General features: G+C 37.2%; 1 non-coding gene across 1 annotated transcript; it reads left to right on the top strand.

Annotated features, from left to right (window-relative positions):
* Positions 1-1,880: 1,880 nt before the first annotated feature.
* On the top strand, positions 1,881-1,943 carry LOC116479760 (U7 small nuclear RNA). Its single transcript, XR_004251073.1, has one exon. It is a non-coding gene; the product is annotated as a U7 small nuclear RNA (small nuclear RNA).
* Positions 1,944-14,647: the final 12,704 nt, after the last annotated feature.

The following is a 14,647-nucleotide window of genomic DNA, read 5'->3' as shown; positions in this document are numbered from 1 at the left end:
ATTGTTAACTGCTAATATCTCACGGATGAATAGCTACATATAGTCAAAGAGGAAAATCCATATTAATGAAGTTTTTTTTTTTTTGAGATGGAGTCTCGCTCTGTCGCCTAGGCTGGAGTGCAGTGGCGCAATCTTGGCTCACTGCAAGCTCCGCCTCCCAGATTCACACCATTCTCCTGCCTCAGCCTCCTGAGTAGCTGGGACTATAGGCACGCGCCACCATGCCCAGCTAATTTTGTATTTTTAGTAGAGATGGGGTTTCACCAGGTTGGCCAGGCTGGTCTTGAACTCCTGTCTTCAAGTGATCTGCCTTCCTTGGCCTCCCAAAGTGCTAGGATTGCAGGCATGAATCACCATGCCAGGCCTTAATGAAATTTTTATTGTAAAAAATTTTGTATCCTTCTCCAATATAAATTACATACCTTCTTCCTTTCTGTGTAACCTAACAACCATTAGTTTATCTCAGGCACATTTTAATAGATGTCTAAAAACCTAAAGAAAAAATACTTTTTCAATAATCAGATTTAAGGAACATTTCTCAAAAAGAACCACAAAGTATTGTATTACTTACTATATTTTGAAGATTGATTTTGATTTTTTTATACTACCAACAAGAACAAAATCTCCATTAAAATATGTGTAAAATATTTTTTCACCATTTGACTCTGATCATTTTTTTCATGATTGTCTTCCAGTCGTCTGTTTTGTGTTTCCATTTTACTCTGCTAAAGGTAATTTTATATAGGCTTTTCTGAATGGTGCATCCACTTTAAAATCTAGGTGCATATTTGCATGAAAGCATTTACAGAATACAAAGACAATCCTATGATGGGTAGAAATCACTGAGATCTTTAATAAAACAGTGCGGTTTCTTAAGACAGTGATTCACTGCCAAATTAGAACGAGACGGGGTTGTATCTAACGTGAATGCGTTCTATGCTGAGGCTGTTGAGAAGAAACTGTACTCATGAAGTTCTAACAATGTTTATAAACTAGAGGTAAGCCCCACTGTTTCCCAGGGAGTGCAGTAGTTTAAATGAAAACTCCTTCATACTGCTGGGACTTAATTGACCACACATGGTGGAGAATGTGAGCTACAGAACTCAGTGGAATACATTCAGTTCCTCTAAGTGAGAAGTCATCCAACTTAAACAGGAAAGAGCAAAATGTGAATGCTAGAGGATGGGACAAAATTGTTGTAATTTCTAAGGTGAAAATACTTGGCTTTGTATTTTCTTTAGATTTTCATATAGAGATGGAAAAAGCAACAAAGGACAACTGAAAAGATTGCACTTAAAGTAAAGCAGGGAAAAGTTTAAAAATAGAACTATGACAATTAAATGGAAAAATGATTCCTGAAATTTTATATTTTATAATTAATGCTTAGTTCAATTAGCAATGATGGGTACGTTTTGCTTAGTGCGCATTAACCACGTAAAACCCTCATGTAACCATAATATTCACCAACCATGACTATGCTCTTAGATTTATAATCAAATTAGCTGTTTATTTAAATAACATGAGTGCTTTTCATTGGGTGATATTAGCATTCTGAAATGGTGTTAATAGGCCTGGAGAAACAATACATTTAAAACAGAGATCCAAACGAGAATAGCAAAAGCTAATAAAGCAGTAAGGTGACAAAAAACTACTCACACGGAATAATCTACTACTATGATGGAGGTTTTATAGATGCAAGATACGTATTCACACCTATATGTAACATTTTTCCCTTTGGTAGGCAGAAGATGAAGTAGAATACCAACGTAAGAGTAATATAACTGGTTTCTAGTCTTTGATCTGCCACTAGTTTGTGACCATAGGAAAACCATCTTAACTTTTTTTCTGAACCTCCGTTGTTTTCATTTAAAAGAATGCAGAAGTGTTACAGCTCTTTAAAAATTTATCTAACAGGTTTTCTGTTTTTTAATTGGAAAACTCCCCATGGGAAAAAAAAATAGAGAGGAATCATATTTTCCCAGACAATTTCTTACGAGAGCCAGATAAGATGATGCACATCAGCATTAAACAAAGGTAAAAGGCATTAAACAAAGGTAAAAGGCATTACACAAATATCAATTAAGAAATAATTCAGGGTTGGGTGCAGTGGCTCACACCTGTAATCTCAGCACTTTGGAAGGCTCAAGAGGGTAGATTACTTGAGCCCAGGAGTTTGAGACCAGCCTGGGCAACAAGGTGAAACCCTGTCTCTACAAAAAATACAAAAATTAGCCAGGTATGGTGGTGTGCACCTGTAGTCCCAGGGACCTGGTCGGCTGAGGTGGGAGGATCACCTGAGCCTGGGAAGTTGAGGCTGCAAGGGGCCGTGATTGCGCCACTGCACTCCAGTCCGCCTTTCTTTTTAGGTCTCAGTGATCTATTGAAAACTCTGTTGTTCATATTGTCCTTTCCAAAAGATGGTGACTAAATCATTTAAGTTAGACAGCCAAGATTTAGCTCTGAGAACTAATTTTGGCTTATTGTACTCAACATATTTAAGACTGTCAGCAGTTTTTTTTCTCTCCAATGTTTAATAAGGTCAGGAGTTTAAAAAGAGAGCAATTTTCTTGATAAAGTTTTTCCTTCTTTTCCCTTTGGGAAACAACACTGTGCCTAACTGCTTTAATGCTGAAATTGGCAGGGCTTGCAGGTTGGGAGCAAACAATAAAAAGTCCCTCGCTGAGACAGACTGTATGGAATGAATGCCCTGGGGAACCACCCCCCTGCCCAACCCCCTCTGAACCCCCAACTCAAAGGCCAGATGGGCTCTAGACAAACCCTGGGAGTGTGGGCAGTGGGGTAGTGGAGGCCAGCTGCTGTTCTAGGAAATTCCCTCTCTGAAAGACACGTGGGAACCCTGTTTTGGTATCCAGAGCAGTGCTGAAATGGTCAGAAATAGGACTAAAGTTGGTGGACTTTGCGTATGTACAGACAGAAACACCCTACTTTCCAAGGAGCTGAACTCTGAGGGTCATTTATCTGTGGGATTCAGGGTACACTAAAGGTTTCTAGTTGAATTGGTTCTCATAACTTTTGTTGCATGTCTTACCTTTATGAAAAAGGCCTTTTCCAACAAGCTTATTTCATTGAAGGATTATTGTCAGTCAGTTGAGCATGATGCAATGAAAATAAATTTCATTGTTGTAATGGCAAAGAAGCAGGCTAAAGAGGATGTGGTGAAAGATTCTACTTCCTGTCTATTCAAAGGATGTGAATACACAGTTTACATAACAGAAAATTCAGTAGGCTCACGTATGCTAAATCATACAGCTTTGTTTGCAAATAACAAAATACACATTAAAAAAGTTATAGCATCTTTGAAAACCTATTAAACTCACAAAAATAAACAGAACCCCAAAATTCAATTATTTCTTGTGATCAATGTGTCCAGGTTGTATGCTATGGTGAAAACAATGTTGCATTTGGAATGTGAAGACTTAAATCTAACACAAACTGTGAGCAAGTTATCTACTTTTCTGAAGCTCAATTATTTTCTCATCTATAAAGGGTGGATAATAATATCTATCAACCTTATGAGGTTTATAACAGATTCATATAAGTGAATGGAAGAAATTTTCAAATGGTAAAGCACTGTATAAATATGTTTTTCTGTTTTTCATCAACAAATCAATAAGAGAAGTTACACATTTTAGTTACTTATCCTCTTCAGAAGCATGTGGAATACAATTTATGAATGCACTAATTGTGTTTGGCAATTTCCCCTTTAGACATTGATGATGAACTAGCTAAATAAACCTTCTCAAAATGTGGGAATTAATTATTAAAAATTACAATGTTGTGGGCTCTATCAGTACACTGACATTAAACTCAAATTTTACTGAGTTTATATTGTTGGGTGATTTCATCAATGTTAACGTAAATTTAATCCACAAAATAATCATAAGTGGTAGATGTTATTCTTTCTATTTTAAAAATGGGAAACTGAAAGTCACCCAAGTTCTTAGTTGACTGATGCTTACGTAAAATGATATTGAGTTGAAAAAAACTAAAAACAAAATGGTGTATGTGCATTTTACTTAACATTATATACGAATATGAGGACCTTAATGAATGGAAGACAATTTGAAGAAATACAAATGTTTAGACCTAAGTACCTAAACACTTTTTATCATGATTCTTTTTTAATTCTAAGAAAAAAGTGATTTTGTATCCTGGAACTTCGCTGAAATTGTTTGTGACAACTAGGAGTCTTTTGGAGGAATCTTTAGGGTTTTTTAGGTATAGAATCATATTGCCAGAGAATAGAGATAATTTGACTTTCTCTTTTGCTTATTTGGATGTGTTTCATCTCTTTCTCTTGCCAGATCGCTCTGGCTAGGACTTCCAGTACTATGTTGAATAAGAGTGGACATCTTTGTTTTGTTGTGGTTCCCATTACTGGTGAACTGAATTTTTAAAAATGTGCCATATATATATATATATACACCATGGAGTACTATGCAGCCATAAAAAAGAATAAAATCATGTCCTTTGCAGCATCATGGTTGCAGCTGAAGGCCATTATTTTAAGTGAATTAATGCAGGAACAGAAAATCAAATACTGCATGTTCTAACTTGCAAGAGGAAGCTAAACAATGAGTACGCCTGAGCATAAAAATGAAAACAGACATTGGGGACTCGAAAAACCGTGGAGGGGGAAAGGGTTGGAAAACTACTTATAGGGTACTAAATTTACTATTTGGGTGACTGGTTAAATAAAAGCCTACACCCCAGCATTACACAATGTATCTATGTAATAAACCTACAAATGTACCTCCTGAATCTAAAATGTAAAAAACATTCTAAGAAAAAAGTAATATCCTCCAGGGAAATTTTGTTGGTATGATTAAAACAAAACAAAGCACCATTACCCAAGGGAAAATGTTTAAAAATCATTTAAACTCTGAAAGATACTATTATAACTTAATAACAAACGAATCTTACTACAGACAGAGACACTATGACCCAAACCAACACTTGGGGGCAAGGGGAGTTCAGACTATAACCTCACTAAAAACTATAAGAAAAATGGCACTGGTGAATAATAACTCACTTACCACCCCCTAACAAAGACAGGAACACAACCCCGGGGCATTTTCCTGTGTCAATTAACAGTTAATAAGTTATCTGCTCAGTGACATTAAGATGTGATTCTCAAAACCTTTTACAAAGACATTGGCTTTGATGAGTGACAGACAACAAGCCCTGGCAGGCTGGTGAAAGGAAATTCAATTATATCGCTTCTAAATTGTGCATCCTCTGGGTTTAACTCAGAGAGGCAAATACCAAAGAATAAAACTCGACCCTAGATTTCCTTTCGGAAATGCTGAGTGATTTCACAATTTTGTCCTTGCTAGAGAGGGGCATGCTTCTGGGCAATCAGGTGGTACAACCCGCAGGACAGTGAATGCCGTTGAATAAGGAGTGTGAGGGCTGGCATTTACTGTTTAAGAGGCATTTCAGAGAGTGGCAAATCACTTAGGGCCTCGATAATTCTACACATAATAGAACAAGGGTAGAGATGGCTTTTGTCTGTGAAATAATTCAAGAAACAGCTGTTCTCTTTATTCAAGTTTCCAAGATTGGGGTTCATGCATCTCAGAGATTGGCTACAGACAATCGTCTGGGGTCTAGAGAGAAAATACCAGAACTATTGTATTATTTATTTTTGTCTGAAAATGTAAGAAAGAGATTAAGCTTCCTAGCACATATGGAACAGCCTGGTGCTGACACTCCCCAGCACCCTTCGTAGGTCTCTATTTTGGACTGTCTTGTATCTTGAACGGTGTGGGAGTTTGCCTGAGAGGGGAATGGAGTTCCACAGGGTGGAGGTGGGGAGGGGACCATTGTTTCCACCTTTTTATTTGCTTTCAGACTTTCAAAGTAGGGCCTAGTAAGTGGCTTTACAGATTACACTATCTTGTTTTAATGAAATGTATGCTCGCCACATAGACAAGTAGCTAGAAAACGGCTCTTGCAGAGAAACTGCAGATTTAAAAAACACTAATAATGTAAGAACAAATGTACAATTCCATCGTAGAGGTGGCTTTTTGCCTACTTTGCCATGTGACAAGAGAAAAGCAATGAGCGAGCCAGATCTGTTAAGAATTAACATAACTTTTTTTTCATTGATCAAGAATATTATTGAACATGTGGATTCACACAGTTGTTAATGAGGGTCCTCACTCCAAGTTTCTATTTGTATTGAGTATTCTGTGGCTTTGGCACTTACCTCTTTCAGCTGTGATAGCTCTGAGTGTTTGCTAGGGCTGCTATAACAAGGTGCCACAGACTGGGTGGTTTAAACAAAATAAATTTATTTCCTTACAGTTCTAGAGGCTGGAAGTCTGAGATCGTGTTGTCAGCATGATATTTTCTTCTGAGGCTTCACTTCCTGGATTGTAGATGGCCACCGTCACCCTGTCTTCATGTGGTCTTTCCTCTGTGTGCATGCACGTCTGTGTCCAAATTTCCTCTTTATAAGGAAACCAGTCATATCGGATTAGGGCCCATTCTAAAGACCTTATTTTAACCTAATTAACTCCTTAAAATCTTATTTCCAAATATGGTTTCATTCTGAGTTGCTAAGGATTAGAACGTTAACATACAAATTTGTGGGCAGGGGATGGGGGCAGAAAATTTAACCCATTACAATGGCCATTAACATTGCATATTAAACTAAACTTATAAACAGACTTTTAAATCACTGATCATAGTTTTAACGCAAGATTTTAAAAAGAATCATATTTTGAAAAGTTTTGTGCCAATAATTAATACAAATTATTAAAACGTATTCTATTCCATCGTGACCTCATCCTTTAGAAACTTTTGGTTTAGATGTATGTTCTATAATAGAATAATGTATTGCCATTAATCCTTTAATTTAACAAACACCTATGAAGTGCTTGTCAAGTGTGGGTACTCTGTTTTAGGCACCTGAGATGCATCAGGGAAAAAATTTGCCCTCGTGGAGCTTACATTCTAATGGGCAAGAGACTGATGATGAATCGTAGCACAATAGTTAAGACTGAAGGACTTATCTCTAGTTGCTAGGAGTTTTGCCAGAAGACAGCCCTCATCTGTTAGCCCTCTTTGTGAATTGCCTTTGGATGAAGAGAGCTACCTCATGAAAGGTCATGTACTCTTGCCAGCACAGCCTGCATCCAAAGTCTGGTCACTCCACAGGTAAAAAGGTCCGCATGACTAGAACCATCTGGGTAGCTCTGAAGGGCCATCCTAGTTGGAGAGCTCCCTGTGGGGTTGGTTGAGAACTTTCTTCAGACTCAATCATAGCCCAACAGTTTCCCTGAGGGTCACTAATATTATATTTATCATATTATATTATTATATTATATTATTATTCTATATTATATTACATTACATTACATTACATTCTAATGTTATACTGCCTTATTAACTGTTTGTCTCCCTTACTGGAAGCAACCTCCAGGAGAGCAGGTACTTAGTCTCCTTTGTTCACTGCTCTGCCCACTACCAGAACAATGCCTGGAAAGTATTAGTTCTCTAATAAATATTTGTTAAATCAGTGAGTAAATCTGCAAAGTGAGAATAAAAGTAGGACTGACCTTACAAGACTAAATTGTGATAATCCATGTGTGGTCTTAATGCAGTGCTTGGCTTTGCGATAAGTGCTTTAAAAAAGTTGGTAATTATTGTGCTTATTTCAAAGATGACTTTATCATTTCCTGTTTTTAAAAAGCCAGTATTTCAACTCTATTTGTTCAGGTGTTAATTAATTAGACCTTTATTGCCAAGCACTGCTTTAGGAGCTGGAGCTACAAAAAGTGTAAGAAACATCCGCTGCCCTTAAAGAGGATCCAGTTCACTTGGAGGGTCACAGGTAACATGTCATTAGTTATTTCATATTTTTCCACTTAGAAGCTAGCTTCTTTTGCATATTCTTTCCTTTTCCAAATACTCTAAGATGTGAACCTTATTACCTGTTTTCCAGTGACTTTTTTCTTCTTCAATTATTTGGGCAATACTTTCCAACTGAAATACGTTCATGTCAATCATTGGGCAACAGCTAGTTCAAAATTAGACAAAATGATTTTCTTGTTTCAATGGATATCATCAGATCTTTTAATCTGATGGTTGGTTATTATTATTATTGTTACTAAATCAGTTAGGACATCTGGAGAGGATTTTACTTGCTAACCTTTTGGGCGAAATCTCTTTTGACTGAAAGATTCCAAAGATTCCACCAGAACTTTGCCATCTGTTCATTCTTGAAGATTTAGTTTAGGCATTCCCTCATCCAGGAAGGCTTCCCAGATTAAATTAGCTACTTTTCTTCTCTGGCTTCACTATACCCACTGGAAGGTTAAGCCACCATTGCACTTGGCACATGTTATTTGAAATTCTTCTTTTGTTTTTATTAATTTTTTTTTTTTTTGGTAGACATGGGGTTTGCTATGTTGCCCAGGCTGGTCTCGAACTCCTGTCCTCAGTGATTCTCTCACCTTGGCCTCCCAAAGTATTGGGATTACAGGCGTGAGCTGCCACACTCTGCCAGTGGAGTTCTGCTTTTGAATCTGTCTTCTTTACTAGCGCAGAAGCTCCTCTAGGATCTGAAGTACCTGCTGTCGTGGAGGTTGCTTCTAGTAAGTGAGACAAACAGTTAATAAGACAGTATAACATTAGAATGTAATGTAATGTAATATAACATAGCATAACAATATATTATATAAATTTTCATTGTGTCTCCTACGCCTATCACAATGCCTGGCAATTAATCAGAATCGTAACAATAGGTAACTCAACTCTTGCTTTGCAGGCAGGCAATGTTGTTCCTTATAAATCCTTATCCTGACCTTCTGAAATAGGTACTATGATCATCTCCAGTTTACAGATGAGAGAAGCGAGGTCCAGAGATCTTAAATAACTTGGCAAGATGAACCAGCTAGTAATTATCCAGATAGAATTTGGACACAGAGAATATGGTCATGGAGCCCACATTCTTAAACCTTATGCCTATGCGTGAATGCATTTTGAATTGAACTACACATATAACTATTTTACATAAGGAAAGAACATGACTGGAAACTTTAACTACAATTTAAGCTTAGCTTTTCTTAAGTTTAGAAGCTTCTGTAAGTAGGACTCAGTTCTCATAAGTAGAGGTTTTATATTTTCTGGTTTAAAAGTAGAAGATTCTACGGCTTACTGATGTCCTTCTATGTTGCTATAATCTTCTGAAAAAAGGTAACCTGTGTTTAGTCTTGGCTTTGCCCCATATCCTGGGACAATATCCATATTCACAAATAATAATAATAGGAACCAACATCTAGTGAACATTCACAGTATAACCTGGCCAGAGACACATAGCTGGTCAGTGGTGAGACAGGAATTTGAATCGACACCATTCACTGCTCTGAGCCACTGAGCCATCCTGCTTCAGACAGGACCTTACTCTGTTCACTCTGCCTAAGACTTGTAGCTCAGCAACCAGAAATGAGACCATGCTCCCTCATGTTGTGGCCATTTTTCTTTCCCTGTCTGGAACCCCAATTCTTCTGAGACTGAAGTCCTAGATCTTAGTCACTGCAGTTGGTGATCCAGTACATTTTCTTGCTGGTGACTTTTTACTAGGACTCCCAATAACTGCCAATTGTTAGATCTCTGCTTCTCTTAGTATTCCTGTTGCCTATGTATCCTCGATGCATGGATATAGCTTTATAGATTGTGTTAGGTCTGGGAAGGACCCCAAACATCACCTGTTAACAACTACTTGGCTGATACTTTACCACATTCCTGCTAAGTGGTTATGTGGCCATTCTCGAAGAAACTTATTCCATCTTTTTTTTTAATTAAAAAAATTTTTGGAGGGGTACATAGTAGGTGTACATATTTATGGGGTACATGAGAGGTTTTGATATAGGCATGCAATGTGAAATAAGCACATCATGGAGAATGAGGTATCTATCCCCGCAAGTATTTATCCTTTGAGTTACAAATAATTTAATTATATGCTTTAAGTTATTTAAAAATGTACAATTGAGTTATTTGACTATAGTAAGCCTGTTGTGCGATCAAATAGTAGGTCTTATTCATTCTTTCTATTGTTTTGTAGCCATTAACCATTCTCACCCCCCGCTACCCCCAGTACCCCACTACCCATGGACATAAAGAGTAGAAGGATGCTTATTCTGTCTTCTGCTTATTCTGCTAGAACATTCTATGTTGAAGTGTACTCTTGCCCCATATAACCTCCACTCCTTGGTTTGGTTCTATTAGTACTTATCATACAAAACCTGATTCATCTTCTTAGTAACAGGCTTTATAATATTGAAAAACAATGCTATGTTCTTATGAGTGTTCTTGATATTCCCATGTCATTTTTCTTACTAGATATTGTTTCAAGTCTCATCACTCTGAGCATGCATGAAAGGGAAGAGAATGTCCTTTGGAGTCAGACACATTCAGCTTTGAATCCTAGCTCCACCACTTATTGCATTTATGTGTTTCAGTTCGTTTTTCTTTCTCATTTGTAAAATGTCGATAATTACACACAGTTTAAGGCAAGTTGTGAAGATTAATTAAAGAGGTGAAATATAACACTTGATGCAGTGCAGACACTCTAATAAATGGCACTTGCTGTTATTTTTATTATCACTATGCTTTTTAAAAGAGGGGTTTAAAGAACCAAAACTGATACCATATTCAGGTGTGATCTGATCATCCCTAAGTAGAGTGAGACTCTCGTCCTATGATAAGGATGATACTAATACTTAAAAGAGTGGCTTTTCAACAATGGACAAATGGAATCTAATCAAACTAAAGAGCTTCAGCACCTCAAAAGAAACTATCAACAGAGTAAACAGACAACCTCCATAATGGGAGAAAATATTTGCAAACTATGAATCTGACAAAGGCCTAATATCCAGCATCTATAAGGAACTTAAATCTACAAGAGAAAAACAAACAATCCCATTAAAAAGTGGGCATAGGACATGAACAGACACTTTTCAAAAGAAGACATACATGTGGCCAAAAAGCATATAAAAGAAAGCCTAACACCACTGATCTTTAGAGAAATGCAAAACAAAACCACAATGAGGTACCAACTCTCACCAATCAGAATGGCTATCATTAAAAAATAAAAAAATAACAGGTGCTACTGAGGTTGCAGAGAAAAAGGAATGCTTATACATCGTTGATGCTCCAGAATGTAAATTAGTTCAACCAGTATGGAAGACAGTGTGGTGATTTCTCAAAGACTTAAAGACAGAAATATTATGTGGCCCAGCAATCCCATTACTGGGCACATACCCAGAGGAATATAAATCATTCTATCATAAAGACACGTGCATACATATGTTCATTGTAGCACTGTCCACAATAGCAAAGACATGGAATTAACCTAAATGCCCATCAATGGTAGTCTGGATAAAGAAAATGTAGTACATATAAACCATGAAATACTGTGCAGCCATAAAAAAGAGTATCATGTCCTTTGCAGGAACATGGATGGAGCTGGAGGCCATTATCCTTAGTAAACTAATGCAAGAACAGAAAATCAAATGCCCCATGTTCTCACTTACAGGTGGGAGCTAAATAATGAGAACACACAGACACATAGAGGGGAGCAACAGACACAGGGTCCTACCAGAGGGTGGAGGGTGGCAGGAGAGAGAGGATCAGGAAGGATAACTAATGGGTTAGGCTTAATAAGTGGGTGATGAAATAATCTGTACAGCAAACCTCCATGGCATGAATTTACCTATATACAAACCTGCATGTGTATCCCTGACCTTAAAATAAAATTTAAAAAAAGTGGCTTTTGTTTATTGTTTTCTCCATGCCAGGCTTTGTGCTAAGCACTTATCTCCTTGGGTCCTCTCTTGGGTCCTCTTGGGCCCTATCAACCATCCGGTGAAGTACATGTCATTCCCATTTTATAGACAAAGACACTGAGGCACAGAGAGATATGACCTGCCTAAAGTCAAACAATTAGGAAATGACAGGGTTGGTAAAACCATTGTGTCTGGCACCAGAGATCTTGCTGCTACAAATATTAGGCCTTTCCTAAATCATTCTGTGTTGTACTTTTTTTTGGTAGTTAAACACATGATGAACATACACAGAGCTTATTATTATGGAAGCTTCTTCCTCTCCTTGGCCATCACATATTGTTGAGCAAAATATCATTCACTCAACAGGTATTCTGTTTGTTTTGTGTTTGTTTGTTTCCCAAATGCAGGCATATTAATTTGCCAGGGCTGCTATCACAAAATACCAGTCTGGGTGGCTTACCCAACAGAAATTTATTTTCTCACAGTTCTGGAGGCTGGAAGTCTAAGATCAAGGTGTCAACAGGCTTGATTTCTTCTGATGAAGGTGCCAGCACGGTCGGTTTCTGCTGGGCTTACAGACGGCTGCCTTCTTGCTGTGTCCTTATGTGGTTTTTCTTTTGTGTGTGCACATCCCTAGCGTCTCCATGTATGTTCAAATTCCTCTTCTTAGGGGATAGTTAATGGGTACAAAAATACAGTTAAATAGAAGGAATAAGACCTAACGTTCAATTAGCACAATAGGGTAACTATAGTTAAAAATAATTTGTTGTATATTTCAAAATAACTAAAAGAGTGGAATTGGAACGTTCCTAATACAAAGAAATGATAAATACTTGAGGTGATAGACATCCCAATTACCCTGATTTGATCATTACACTTCCAGCAGAAAGCTTCTAGCAGAATATCACATATGCTCCATAAATATGCACAACTATTATATATCCATAATAATTAAAAGTAAAACAATTTTAAAATTCCTCTTCTCATAAGGACAGTAGTCAGCTTGGATTAGGGCCCACCCTAATGGACTCATTTTAACTTAATCACTCCTTTAAAGTTTCTGTCTCCAAATACTCACGTGCTGAGGGTTAAGGCTTCAACATAGGAATTTTGGGGGGACATAATTCAATAATTCAGTCCATCACAGGGGGTCTCATATTTATCTCACTAAAACTGTCCTTTTGTTAGATTTGGTCTATAGCTCACTGAGAACTTTTTTTCCTGCACCTTTTAAAAAATAATTTCAACTTTTATTTTAGATTCAGGGGATACAAGTGCACGTTTGTTACATGAGTATATTGTATGATGCTGAGGTTTGGGGTACAGATGATCCTGTCACCCAGGTAGCGAGCACAGTACCTGATAGGTAGTTTTTCTTCCCATACTCCCCGCCCCAAGCCTCCTCTCTCTAGCAGTCTCCAGTGTCTATTGCTGTGCTCTGTGTGTCCATGTGTATCCAGTGTTTAGCTTCCACTCATATGTGAGAACATGTGGTATTTGGCTTTCGTTCCTGCATTATTAATTCACTTAGGATAATGGCCTCTAGCTGTGTTCATGTTGCTATGAAGAACATGATTTCATTCTTTTTTATGGCTGTGTAGTATTCCATGGCATATATGTACCACATTTTCTTTATCCAATCTACTGTTGATGACTGATAATTTTTTAAATGTTGATTTGTTCCTCAGCATTCTCATCATTTCTTCCAAATTTGTGCCATCTGAAACTCAGTGTGCATTCTGTCTATATCTCTTTCTTGTTATTAATAAAAATGCAGAAGAAAACAGAAGCAATCACAGAGCTCAGAAGTATGGAGCTAGACAACTTGATTCAGTTTGATGCCCTCTTGCTGCCTGTCTAATATCTATGGGTTTTTCTGATATCTCTTTACTGGCCATCTGTGGTTTGGTGCATGTGGCCATTCTCTATACACTGGTTTTGATTTAATAGATGAAATATCATTATTGTGTTTAGACCTGTTCTAATTAGAGCTTCATTTAATTTGGTGGTTGAATAATAGAAAAGCCATCAGATGAGAAATCAAACTTCCTGAATTCTAGTCCTGGTTTTATAATTATCTGTATCACGTCATCTCTTGAATTCTCAAGTTCCTCACCTGGAAAAATAGAATAACACCTGCCCTACTTTAGGCGTTAGAGGATTGGTATCAGACTCCAGTGAAATGTGTATGTAGAGCCTCTATAGGCTCTAAGGAGCAAATAAATGTTAACTATCCTGGTAGATTTTTCCCATTCACATCTTTTGGCCTATTCTCAGGCCAAATGGTTTTAGTACCACCAGAAGATGCTTAAAGCACCTACCTCTTTGAAGGTGGACTAGTCTCTCATCATTTCTTTGTTTCAAGACTCTTTTGTAGATCAATATAGTACAAATACGTTTTGGAAAAACTAAAGTAGTTAAAATATAGCTGCTCAAAAAATTCAGAGCCGACCTAAAATCATAAATCATTGACCTAGAGTATGTAGATTAAGTTTAGTTTCTTCAACCCAACATACTTAGGAAGGTAAGTCTGCTTCAGATCTTCTAAGCAAAACTGAAGACATATTTTAGAACATACCTCTCTATTAGCTGATAATCAATATATGGAATAAATACATTCTTAAAGCTTCCTGTAACGTGATTTTCTTAATACTCAAGGTTATTTTCCTACTGCTTTCTATTATAATATGTAATATATAGTCTTATGGAAGTTGTATGTTACACCATCACACTGTAAATAAGCTTGCTGAGTCATTTATCCATTCAGGATAGAGTCTAGGCTTCCTAAATTGTGTGGTGCTGCAGGTACACACCAGGAAGACTTACAGGGT

The sequence above is a fragment of the Hylobates moloch genome, unplaced genomic scaffold (assembly GCF_009828535.3).
Source record: "Hylobates moloch isolate HMO894 unplaced genomic scaffold, HMol_V3 SCAFFOLD_12, whole genome shotgun sequence".
NCBI classification, from domain to species: domain Eukaryota; kingdom Metazoa; phylum Chordata; class Mammalia; order Primates; family Hylobatidae; genus Hylobates; species Hylobates moloch.
This window is presented reverse-complemented; position numbering and strand designations above follow the sequence as displayed.